The sequence below is a fragment of the Cebus imitator genome, unplaced genomic scaffold (assembly GCF_001604975.1).
Source record: "Cebus imitator isolate Cc_AM_T3 unplaced genomic scaffold, Cebus_imitator-1.0 Scaffold616, whole genome shotgun sequence".
Classification (NCBI taxonomy): Eukaryota; Metazoa; Chordata; class Mammalia; order Primates; family Cebidae; genus Cebus; species Cebus imitator.
Window position 1 is genome coordinate 602,040 of NW_016107931.1, and position 443 is coordinate 602,482.

Consider the following 443-nt stretch of genomic DNA (forward strand, 5'->3'; position numbering starts at 1 on the left):
CAAGCAAACCTAATAGACATTTACAGAACTCTCCACCCCAAATCCACAGAATATACATTCTTCTGAGCACCACATCACACCTACTCTAAAATTGACCATGTAATTGGAAGCAAATCACTCCTCAGCAAATGCAAAAAAAAGGAAATCATACCAACAGTCTCTCAGACCACAGAGCAATGAAGCTAGAACTCAGAATGCAGAAACTAACTCAGAACTGCACAGCTTCTTGGAAACTGAGCAACTGGCTCTTGAATGTTGACTGGATAAACAATGAAATGAAGGCAGAAATAAAGATGTTCTTCAAAACCAACAAGAACGAAGGCACAGAATCTCCGGGACACATTTAAAGCAGTCTCTAGAAGAAACTATATAGCAATAAGTGCCCACATGAGAAGCAAGGAGAGGCTGGGCATGGTGGCTCACGCCTGTAATCCTAGCACTTT